This window comes from Bos javanicus, chromosome 20 (assembly GCF_032452875.1).
Source record: "Bos javanicus breed banteng chromosome 20, ARS-OSU_banteng_1.0, whole genome shotgun sequence".
NCBI lineage: Eukaryota > Metazoa > Chordata > Mammalia > Artiodactyla > Bovidae > Bos > Bos javanicus.
Genome location: NC_083887.1, coordinates 48642857 through 48655196, shown reverse-complemented (window position 1 = coordinate 48655196; position 12340 = coordinate 48642857). Strand labels below are relative to the sequence as shown.

The 12340-nt window shown below is 37.1% G+C and overlaps 1 protein-coding gene across 3 annotated transcripts in view; it reads right to left on the bottom strand.

The window, feature by feature from the left end:
• Positions 1-12340, bottom strand: part of CDH10 (cadherin 10) — a 186834-nt gene that overhangs the window by 123904 nt on the left and 50590 nt on the right. The window contains exon 1 of one of the 3 annotated variants that reach the window (XM_061393820.1): positions 8387-8672. The exons of the other annotated variants lie outside the window; for them this stretch is intronic. The gene's annotated coding sequence lies outside the window, so the exon portion shown is untranslated. Of the gene's footprint in view, positions 1-8386; positions 8673-12340 lie in introns of those variants that run through there. 3 annotated transcript variants of the gene reach the window in all.

The window sequence follows — 12340 nt, the reverse complement described above, 5'->3', positions numbered from 1 at the left end:
TAATGACTTTTTGACCCTATGGAGTGTAACCCACCAGGCTCCTCCATCCATGGGATTCTCCAGGCAAGAATACTGGAGTGGGTTGGAAGGCCCTCCTCCAGGGGATCTTCTCAACCTAAGGATCGAACCCATGTCTCTTATGTCTCCTGAACTAGCAGACAAGTTCTGTACCACTAGTACCACCTTACATAGGGAAGGAGGAAATACATTCTGGCCCACCTAAGGAGCGAGAAAACCTTGAGAAACATTTGTGAAGTTCAGTCCAGAGGCACAGAATCACGGAAAGACTAAGAACTAGTCACAGACTATAGAATGCTTCTCCTGCCCCATCCCTAGGCTTCCCTGACAGTTCAACTGGTAAAGAATCTGCCTGCAAAGCAGGAGATGCCGGTTCAATCCCTGGGTCGGGAAGATCTATCACATTGTTGCTCAGTCGTCTCTGACTATTCATGACCCCATGGACTGCAGCATACCAGGCTTCCCTGTTCTCTACTATCCCCCAGAGTTTGCTCAAACTCATGCCCACTCAGTCAGTGATGCCATCCAACCCTCTCATCTGTTGCCCCCTGCTCCTCCTGCCCTCCATCTTTCCCGGCATCAGAGTCTTTTCCAATGAATTGGTTCTTTGCATCATGTGGCCAAAGTATTGGAGTTTCAGCTTCAATATCAGTTCTTCCAAAGAATATTCAGGGTTGATTTCCTCAAAGATTGATTGGTTTGATCTGCTTCCAGTCCAAGGGAGTCTTAAGAGTCTTCTCCAACACCACAGTTCAAAAGCATCAGTTCTTTGGTTCTCTGCCTTCTTTATGGTCCAACTCTCATATCCATACATGACTAGTAGAAAAACCACAGCTTAGACTCTATGAACCTTTGTCTTCAAACTGATGTCTCTTCCTTTTAATATGCTGTCTAGGATTGTCATATCTTTTCTTCCAAGGAGCAAGCATCTTTTAATTTCATGGCTGCAGTCACTATCTGCAGTGATTTTGGAGCCCAAGAAACTAAAGTCTGTTACTGTTTCCATTCTTTCCCCATCTATTTGCAATGAAGTGATGGGACTAGATGCCATAGTCAGTTTTTTTTTTTTTTTTTGAATGTTGAGTTCTAAGCCAGCTGTTTCACTCTCCTCTTTTGCCTTCATCAAGAGGCTGTTTAGTTCCTCTTCACTTTCTGCCATAAGGGTGGTGTTATCTGCATATCTGAGGTTTTGATGTTTCTCCCCACAATCTTGACTCCAGCTAATGATTCTTCCAGCCCAACATTTTACATGATATACTCTGCATATAAGTTAAATAAGCAGGGTGACAATACACGGCTTTGACCTACTCCTTTCCCAACTTTGATCCAGTCATTTGTTTCACACCCAGTTCTAACTGTTGCTTCTTGACGTGCATACAGGTTTCACAGGATGCAGTAAGGTGGTCTGGTATTTCCATCTCTTTTAATAATTTTTCACAGTTTGTTGTGATCTATACAGTCCAAGGCTTTAGCATAGTCAAGGAAGCAGAAGTAGATGCTTTTCTGGAATTCGCTTGCCTTTTTAATGGTCCAACAGATGCTGGCAATTTGATCTCTTGTTTCTCTGCCTTTCTAAATCCAACTTGAACATCTGTAATTTCTTGGTTCATGTACTGTTGAAGCCCAGCTTGAAAGACTTTGAGCAATACTTTGCTAGTGTGTGAAATGAGTGCAAATGTACAGTGGTTGGAACTTCCCTTACCATCACCTTTATTTGGGATTGGAATGAAAACTGACTTTTCCAGTCCTGTGGCCATTGTTGTGGTTTTCAAATTTGCTGACATATTGAGAGCAACACTTTAATAGCATCATATTTTAGGATTTGAAATAGCTCAGCTGGAATTCTATCACCTCCACTAGCATTACTAAAGGATTATTTACAGCAGCTCCATCTCCTAGTGCATCATATCCTGTTATCAAAAAAAAAAAAAAAATTACAAAGCATGCCAAAAGGCAAAAAAGTGCAAATTGGAGAGATAAGAGCAAGCATCTGAATGAGACATAGCAGGAGTGTTGGGATTATCAAACTAGAAATCTAAAGCAACTTTGATTAATATTCTAAGGACTCTAAAGAACAAAAAAAAGAACATGTAAGAACAGATGATCAATATAAGCAGAATCATGGAAATCCTAAGAAAGAACTAAAAATAAACGTGAGAGACAAAAAACACTGTAAGTAAAGAGCACATCTGATGGGCTTATTGGTAGATTCAGTTTGGCTGAGGAAAGAATCTCTGAACAAAAGGATGTATCCACAGGATCTTCAAAAAGCTTATACATTTGTCCTTAAACATTCGTTCGGATCCACAGAATGCACAGCACCTAAGAGTGAACACTAAGGACCTTGAGGATAGTTTAGAGTAGGTCCCTCCTCAGTAAAAAAAAATGTTGCATTTTGGAGAGGGATATTGATAATGAGAAAGGACATGCAGTTGTGGAGGCAGTGGGTATATGGGAAGACTCTGCATCTTCTCAATTTTCTTGGAAACACAAAACTACTCCAAAAAATATCAGAGTTCATAACACACACAAAATGAAATAGAAATAGGAAATTATGCAAAACAAACCAGGTTAGTTTGCTTAATGTTAATTCTTCCCAGGTATGTTCTATGTTGCTAGAAACCTACTTATTAACTTTTTCAAAACATTATTCCTTCATTATAAATGCTACAAATAATCATTACTGCAGTTTGCTGTTGTTCAGTTGTTAAGTGGCATCCAACTCTTTGCAACCCCATGCCAGACTCCTCTGTCCTCCACTGTCTCCCAGAGTTTGCTCAAATTCATGCCCACTGAGTCAGTGATGCTATCTATCGAACTCATCCTCTTCTGTCCCCTTCTCCTTTTACCTTCAATCTTTCCCAACATCCAAGTCTTTCCTAATAGGTCAGCTCTTCACATCTGTTGGCCAAAGGAACAGTCCTTGCAATGAATATTTAGAGTTGATTTCTCAATGCAAGAGATGCAGGTTCAATACCAGGGTTGGGAAGATTCCCTGGAGAAGGAAATGGACACACACTCCAGTATTCTTGCCTGGCAAATCCTAAGGACAAAAGAGCCTGGCAGGCTACAGTCCATGGGGTTGCAAAAAGTCGAACACAGTTTAGGGACTAAACATTCCTCCAGTAACCAGACTCAAAATATAGAATTTTAATAGGTGGCTCAGATAGTAAACAATCTGCCTGTAGTACAGGAGACCGAGTTTCTATCCCTGGGTTGGAAAGATCCTCTGGAGAAGGAAATGACTACCCACTCCAGTATCCTTGCCTGGAGAATCCAATGGACACAGAAGCCTGGTGGGCTATACTCCATGGGGTCTCAAGGAGTCAGACACAACTGATGGAATCACACACACACACACACACACACACACACACACACTAATGCTTCCATTTAACCAAGTACACCTATTACATGGTCAGTCAATATAGTCCCTTGCTTTTTTTTTTTTTTTTTCCTCCATGGCTCTAAGTTCTTCCTACCCCAATCCCCCACTTAATGTGCCACCACACCTACATGACCTTTTAAAACTAACACATACCAAAGAAAAGATGTCCTTTTCATCACAGGGGAGTAGAATGCAAAAGTAGAAAGTTAAGAGATACCTGGAGTAACAGGGAAGTTTGGCCTTGGTGTACAAAATGAAGCAGGGCAAAGTCTAACAGAGTTTAGCCAAGAGAAGGCACTGATTATAGTAAAAACCCTCTACCAATAACAAAGAGAAAACTCTACATTATAGACATCACCAGATGGTCAATACTGAAATCAGATTGATTATACTCTTTGCAACTGAAGATGGAGAAGCTCTATACAGTAAGCAAAAATGTAAAAAAGACCAGGAAGTGACTGTGGCTTAGATCATGAACTCTTTATTGCCAAATTCAGTCTTAAATTGAAGAAAGTAGGGAAAACCACTAGGCCATTCAGGTATGACCTAAATAAAATTCCTTACAATTATAAGTAGGAATGACAAATATATTCAAGAAATTAGATCTGATAGAGTGCCTGAAGAACTATGGACAGAAGTTTGTTACATTGTACAGGAGGCAGTGATCAAAACCATCCCCAAGAAAAAGAAATGCAAAAAGGCAAAATGGTTCCCTGATGAGACCTTACAAATATCTGAGAAAAGAAGAGAAGTGAAAGGTAAAGGAGAAAAAGAAAGATATATCCATATGAATGTAGAATAGCAAGGAGATATAAGAAAGGCTTCCTAAGTGATCAATGCAAAGAAATAGAGGAAAACAATAGAATGGGAAAGATTAGAGATCTCTTTAAGAAAATTAGAGATACCAAGGGAACATTTCATGCAAAGATGGACACAATAAGGATAGAAATGATATGGACCTAAAAGAAGCAGAAGATATTAAGAAGAGGTGGCAAGAATACACAGAGGAACTATACAAAAGAGTTCTTCATGACCCAGATAACCACAATGATGTGAAGCTCACTTAGAGCCAGACATTTTGGAGTGTGAAGTCAAGTAGACCTTAGGAAGCATCACTACAAACAAAGCTAGTGGAGATGATGGAATTCCAGCTGAGCTATCTCAAATCCTAAAAGATGATGCTCTGAAAGTGCTGCACTCAATATGTCAGGAAATTTGGGAAACTCAGCAGTGGCCACAGGACTGGAAAATTTTCATTGCAATTCCAAAGAAAGGCAATGCCAAAGAATGTTCATACTACCGCACAATTACACTCATCTCACACACTAGCAAAGTAATGCTCAAGATTCTCCAAGCTAGGCTCAATAGTATGTGAACTGAGAACTTCCAGATGTTCAAGCTGGATTTAGAAAAGGCAGAGGAACCAGAGGTCAAATTGTCAAGATCTGTGGATCATTGAAAAAGCAAGAGAATTTCAGAAAAAAAATCTACTTCTCCTTCATTGACTATGCAAAAGCCATTGACTATGTGGATCACAACAAACTGTGGAAAATGCTTAAAAGAGATGAGAATACCAGACCATCTTACCTGCCTCCTGAGAAATATGTATGCAGATCAAGAAGCAACAGTTAGAACTGGACATGGAACAACAGACTGGTTTCAAATTGGGAAAGGAATAGGTCTAGGTCATATATTGTCACTTTGCGTATTTAACTTATAGGCAAATTACCTCATGTGAAATGCTGGACTGGATGAAGCACAAGCTGGAATCAAGATTGCCGGGAGAAATATCAATAACCTCAGATATGCAGATGACACCAACCTTACGGCAGAAAGCAAAGAGGAACTAAAGAGCCTTGTGATGAAGGTAAAAGAGGAAAGGGAAAAAGTTGGCTTAAAACTCAACATTCAAAAAATGAAGATCATAGCATCCGGTCCCATCACTTCATGGCAAATAGATGAGGAAACAGTGGAAACAGGGATGGACTTTAGTTTCTTGGGCTCCAAAATCACTGCAGATGGTGACTATAGAAATTAAGTTAAAAGATGCTTGCTCCTTGGAAGAAAAGCTATGACAAACCTATACAGCATATAAAAAAGCAGAGACAGTACTTTTCAACAAAGTCCTTGGCCAACAAATTTCCATATGGTCAAAGCTATGGTTTTTCTAATAGTCATGTATGGATGTGAGAGTTGGACCATAAAGAAGGCTGAGCACCAAAGAACTGATGCTTTTGAACTGTGGTGTTGGAGAAGACTCTTAAGGGTCCATTGGACAGCAAGGAGATCAAACCAGTCAATCCTAAAGGAAATCAATTCTGAATATTTATTGGAAGGACTGATGCTAAACCTGAAGCTGAAATACTTTGGCCACCTGATGTGAAGAACTGACTTATTGGAAAAGACCCCAATTCTGGGAAAGTCTGAAGGTAGGAGGAGAAGGGGATGACAGAGAATTAGATAATTGCATGGTCATGAGTTTGAGCAAGTTCTGTGAGTTGGTGATGATATATATATGTATATATATGTATGTGTGGGTATGTGTGATTAAACATTTCTTGAATTAAGTAATTCATATGTTTATAAAATAGCATTTCTGAATAAGTTGGGCTACTCACAGTAAAAAACTAAAGCTAAATTTAGAGTATAAAAATATTATATAAAGAAGCTGTACTTGTTTGAAATTTTAAACAGTTATAATTAGAAGGAATCAATTGGGTTGTGACTGCAGTTGAAATATTGCTTGGTGTTAAAAAATGCTAAAAATTAATGAAATTCTATAACTTCATATTTAGTTAACATATTTTATTTTGAAGAACTTCTTGTAAAACTACATTTATTTACTCTCAAAAATAATTTAATACAAATACCACATGAAGTTTAAGATCAATACATTAGCATCCCTTAGCATTCTGCCTTCTCACAATTCTAAACTTTAATGCATAATCATATCTCCTGGGGCTTTTGTTAAATATCCATGATCTCATTCGCATGTCTTGGGTGAGGCATAGATTTTGCAATTCTAACAACCACCCTGTAATGTCAATACAGCTGAACCACCTGCTTGGAAGTTCATCATCAAAACATTTGACTTTTTCCTATTTAATGCTTTACAGACCTGGTGTGCTGCTTATTACACTGATGGAAAAATAAAAATAACACATAAGATGTTGTATTCCAATTGTAGGAAGATCAGAACATGTTTTCTAAATAATCAATCATTTTTTGGATATGTTTAACTAGAAAAATCTGTTTGATTCAAACCAACACACATTACAGCAATTATTCTCATGGTCATATTACAAACTATGCTTTCCTCTACATGTACATTTTGATGCCTTTGTCCCATTGAATATTATTCCATTTCTGTAATCACAGCCTTTATTATTCTTCTGAAATATTTATTATTACCATTATTTTCTCTATAGAATGTTAATTTTATTACATAGGAAGCCAAGAACAGCAGATCACAAAATAAAATAGGCATTTTGACTTATCTCAATTATTAATTAGGTCTCCATACATAACAGGTGATCAATTAAACTACAATCCATCCTTAATAAAGGGAATTAGTCATTCTTCAAGTCAGTTGATTATGTTGATTAGAATCTTAATGTTCCAGTTTTTATTCCCTTTAATTTTACCATTTATAATCATAATAGAAAGTGCTAAATATTATTGAGACCAAACCCAAGCCTCCATGGATGAACAATTTTAATCCTTTTAGAGTTTCATAGCACCAATACAATCTAATGAAATTTCAGCACTGAGAAATAAAGGAACATTTTTCAGGTGTGTTTATACAATTAAAATGAGCCAGTGCATACTAAATACTTCCTTTTTATGCAGCTGATACCATTTTGTGCATCTAGTATGAAGCATTTTGCGAGATAATTGAATCAAAGCATTACACTAAGGACTCAAATAATATGAGTCCATATGCTTGATCATATTTTCCAAGAGTTCATTACATATTACCTACTGTGCTCTAATGTCATAGAAAATACATAATTCTACATTGAATATTTATCATTCTATTTTAAGTATGTATTTGCATATGTATCTCTGTTTAGATTGTAAGTTTAAAGCAGAATCTATGCCTTGCATCCATAGTTGCTAATATAGGGATTGTACAATTGCTCTTTAGTTGTGTCCCTCTCTCTTGTGACCCCATGGACTGCAGCCCATCAGGCTCCTCTGTCCATGGGATTTCCCAGGCAAGAATACTGATGTGGGTTGACATATCCTTCTCCAGGGGACCTTCCTGACCTAGGGATGGAACCTGTGTCTCTTGCATTAGCAGGTAGATTCTTTACCACTGAGCCACCCAGAAAAGCCCAGAGATTCAAGTGTTCAGTAAATTTTTTTGAACTGGGTTGAATATTATTGTTTTTCTAAAATATTTCAATGAGAGGGAAACGTGCTTCCTCCACCTAAAAAAAAAAAAAAATCACAACAACATGTCGAGGACCATTTGTACCATTTTATGCTTATATTCTCTTTATATATAACATCACAGCCCTCACACAAGATATTAGTCAAACAGACAATCAACATATCATTAATGAATGAAAAATAAACTCTAAGATTTGCTAGTCTCAGATAAATTACCAAACATTGTGAGGATTATTGTCAATACAGACAGAATTCCAAGAAGCTTGATCCTTGCTATTCTTCCCCGATTCAAAATCTTCACAGATTCCCCACTCAAGCAAGATCTTTCCAAATTAATTTTATTCTCCAGGCACATGGCTTGCACATAAACCAGCAATACACTTCTCCAGCTATACATGCTAACATCTTAACAAGATAATTTGCAAAAATAGATATAACCCATATAAATCCTAGGCAATGGCTGGATAAAGCTCATGCTGGGGTAAAGAGAAGCACTGCCGAGTGAAACATGTAACTTAGTGAGGCCACTTTTCTCTAAGACTCTTGCTAATAAGGTAAAGAATAGCACCCAAGAGTTTTTGCTACCTTCTCAGCAGTCTTTTTAACTTCAGCAGCCAGCATGACAGTCCCAGATGTAACTTGATCCACGAACAAGTTAGCACTGCTAATACAGCTGTGACATTACACCTGCTGCTTCCTGGAAGTCTTATTCTGCTCTAGTAGGATTTATTTCATTACGTGGCAATTGGTAGCAAGAATGCTCTCGGAGTAACTTGAAGATGTTAGGATAAAAGCCATCTGGTACCCAATTTCCTCTGATCCAGGACTTGAACTGTTTCTACAAAGCAGTGAGTGAAGAGATAGGGAGAGAGAGTTTGGGAGTTTGATTAGGAATTTCTACCCACAATGGGTGTCATTTCTCATTTTCACATTATTAATAGAATGTAAGAAAAAATATCCATAGCTGAAAAAAGAACCAATTAAACATCATTCCCATTCAAATTTGTTTCTATAAAGATCTTCTGTGCATGCACTAATACTGTATAAACAATCACTGCTTACTTCAGCTTACTTTACTATGTGAATATGTGACATAGGTACTTCACTGAGCATTGCAAAATGAGTTCTTATTGTTAGACTTGAAAGTGCAAAAACTATACCTGATACTCATTTGTGAAAATTAGTCAAAATTAGTGCACACATGGAGATATACTATGGATCAATAAAATGTAATTAACATAAAAGTATAGTTATTACATGAGTATAAGCACAGTGATAAACGATAGATCTTGGTGGCACTGATGAGCCAGATGGTCAGGCTTAAATCAAAGAAGCAGTAAACTTTATCAAATACTTTTTAACCCTAAACATGCTTCAATATTTGCACATTACTAGAAAGGCCATTGTAGACAGCCTACATTACCTCTATATAGAGGCCCATTAAATAAAAAAGATTAACTCCAAAATTATATATCTGTAGCTGAAATATACAATTGGCATAGCATTGCATCAGTTATATTTCAACTTCTGAGGACATAAAGAGACTAGTCATCATTTATGTCCATTTTTCATAATGCTTGGCTCAATCCTAAGTAGTAATTTCATCATAGTTTTCAACTGAACCAAAAAGATAATATAAGATTTATCTTCTCATACTTATTAAACTTTTTAAAAAGCTATCAGTGCCTAAGTATAGACTCTAGACTAAAGCATACTATTGTTTTTTTTTTTTTTTTAATCCTGGAATAGTATGTGATAGTATGATGAACTCCTCAATGAACAAGTCACAGAATTTGGTGTGCATGTGTTTTTTACCCATCTCAGTGGAGTAGGTTTAGAATTTTCATTCTATAAATGAGGCTACTGAGGTTCAGAATTATTCTCTTGGCAGTGTTTATGGAGTATTATCTCTGTGCCTTATATTTTGCAATATGAAAGTTGTTACATTTCAGTGATAAGCTAGATGGTTCTCAGCATCCAAGAATGAACAGTGTGGATGGGTGAAAGGAACATCTAGTCTAAACACAGGTGGTCTGAGACATCTTTTTGGAGGAAATCATGATTCAGCTGACACAGGGAAAAGGAAGCAGGGTGTCACTGTCTGTGTGTGTGTGTGCATGTTGTGTGAGCACACATATGCACAAGTTCACAGATAAGTGCAGGAATTAAACTGAGTTGTGGGAAGACAATGGGATGGAATTGTGTTCCAGGAATTAGAAAAACGGGTCATAAGTACATGATGGGTCATGAAAAAGGGGAAAATGTGCAAAGCTCAGAGAAAAAAAGAAGACTATGCACTGATGAAAGGAAATGATTTCACTTTCTTTGACACAATTCTAAGACGACTAAATTCAAATCTAAATTTAGGCCCAGGTCTATTACAATATGAATTCCAAACCTTCTAACCTTTCAGCCACAATTTTCTCCACCACAGCTAGGGCTGTGTTATGACTTCTATGGACAGTTTGCCTTCATGGGCTTTTTTGTTGATAAAATAATATTAGAAAATTTATTTTTCAACAGTATTCAAATAAAGACACACATGTTAATATTATTTATTGAAATATTATCTTTGACTTAAAATTCAATTTTTCCTCTGACTTAAAAAATACAAACATTTTTCAAGGTCCCCTTCCCCCGAAATAATGAGGATCCTAAGCTCTGTGCCTACTCTGTGCTTAGTGTGGTTAGTTGCTCAGTCATGTCCAACTTTTTACCAGCCCATGGACTGTAGCCCTCCTATTCTATCTAATAGAGAAATCAACCCTGACCTTAGCATATATTATCAAGTACTTTTAAACTGAACTTCAGAGATAATTTTATTCTCTTAGAACTTAAGCTGACGATAGGGAAACAATTTCAAGAGTAATGTTATGTGATGTGCTCAGTCTCCAAGAGTTAGTGTCATAACCAGAGATATAACTCAGGTCACCAGATTTCCCTTGCACAGTTCTGAAATGTCCTGCATCATTTAGTAATGAATAGATGTTATTATGATTAAAACTTACACTTTTAATGCTCTTATCTAGAAGACATCCTGGCTAGTTTCCAGTGTGCTGAGCACAAGTAAGACAGATCCATTGGGAATAGGAGATTCCTGTCACCGCAGGAGGCGTGGGAACTACAGACCATGGATGTCTTGGGACACATGCAGTAAGCTTCTGGGTGCGTGCACGCATGCTCAGTGGCTTCAGTTGTGTTCAACTGTTTGCGACCCTATGGACTGTAGCCTGCCAGGCTCCTCTGTCCATGGGATTCTCTAGGAAAGAATAATGGAGTGGGTTGCCATGCCTAAAGAATATTTAGTTAAAATGTTACTAAAATATTGTGTGAAGACTTATAAATTCTATTGATTGCTTTTAACTTGAAATACATCATTGACATGTTGAATTTTATGTATAAATTTATTATTCAAGTCCCCTTGAGAACAAAGATTCAACAGATAATTTTTCTTTTCTAAGGAATATGTCTCTGGAAAGCAAGTTGGAATTGGTTAAGACTGTAAAGTAGTTATTAAAAAGGGGAATTTTTACATATAACTGATTCACTTTGCTGCATGACAGAAACTAACACAACATTGTAAAGCAACTGTATCCCAATAAAAATTAACATAAAAGGGCAGAATTTTGAAATTTTCCTTTAAGAGCATGATTACACTCAGAGATTGATATCCCCTGTCCTCACTAACTCATATCCAGGTCCTGGCCTTACCACCAGTCCCCTCCTAGGTCTCTTGGAACTCCAAATGAAATACAACTTGCAATCTTTCAAATAATAAGTTTTATGATTACCCAGTTTAGAAAATCTTGGTGTCTGCATATGTGTATATGACTTTTTTGGTAGTGGAAACATCAATGGGGAAATTATTACTTGCAATTATTTTTAACCTTTACAGTAGCTTCACTGAATCATTTGATATCCAAATCCAACGGAAAAAAATCACTATAACAAAAATCCCTATATTTATTGAAGGTACTAAAGCCGGAAGCTTTTAGACATTAAAAGAGGTTATGCACTGGCCCCTGAAACAATTATATACTTGACATATGTTCAGTCACAATCACTGTGGGAACCAGAAGGATTCATCATTTCAATAAGAACTCAACAGGTTAAGACTAGTGTCAGAAAAAAGGCAGTACATCAGAACTGGACCATTAGGGCTCAATCTATAAAATGCCATTTATTCAGTTAATTGCAAAATATCATTTTAAGGCAGAGTGCCACTCAACCTTTCCTAGGTCCCTGGGATAATTGGTATAACTTCTATGTATACTTCATCTATATGGACATGAAAAATTTGAATTTTTGCATGAAGTTACTTATTATATGGCATTATACCCTGATTAAAAAAATTATTAATTAGATGATAATTGCTTTACAATATTGTGTTAGTCTCTGCCATACACCAACATGAATCAGTCATAGGTATACATATGTCCCCTCCCACCTGAACCTCCTTCCCACCCAATCTCACCCCTCTAGGTTGTCATAGAGTACCAGGTTTCAGCTCCCTATGTCATATAGCAGATTCCCACTGGC